Raw genomic sequence first — 569 nt, 5'->3', positions numbered from 1 at the left:
AGGGAGGGAGAGAGAGAGAGAGAGAGAGAGAGGGAGAGAGAGGAAGAGGAAGAGAGAGATGCACACAGGCACACATATTTCATGTGTTACTTAAGGCACCATTAGATGCTTCCATACATCAGGTAGTCATTGTATCATGTTCCAATCAAGGGAGGTTTTATGTTTACTCAGAATGTTTTGTTTGTTTTTTTAATTTTGGTGGTGGTATAAAAGCAGCAAGAATCTTTCCTGTTAACTTTGTGTTCTACAGGGCTCAGTTCACTAATTGAGTACCTCCCCGACTCTATTTAGGTTACTTCACCAAGCTTAGACTGGCCATGAACTCGTGATCCTTTTTGCAAGTGTTGAGATTGCAGGTGTGTACCAGCATGCTTGGCTTCCCTTGCAGTTTCAAATTTCCTTGCCACAACCCAAGACAGCCAGTCTATACCTTCATTTCCAACCTGCATTCAAACAAAGCACGCTTTAAAAATGATTTAAAATCAGGTTTAAGAATACCTATCCTAGCCGGGCGGTGGTGGCGCACGCCTTTAATCCTAGCACTTGGGAGGCGGAGGCAGGCGGATTTC

Source organism: Mastomys coucha, unplaced genomic scaffold, assembly GCF_008632895.1.
Source record: "Mastomys coucha isolate ucsf_1 unplaced genomic scaffold, UCSF_Mcou_1 pScaffold13, whole genome shotgun sequence".
Lineage (NCBI taxonomy): Eukaryota > Metazoa > Chordata > Mammalia > Rodentia > Muridae > Mastomys > Mastomys coucha.
This window is presented reverse-complemented; position numbering follows the sequence as displayed.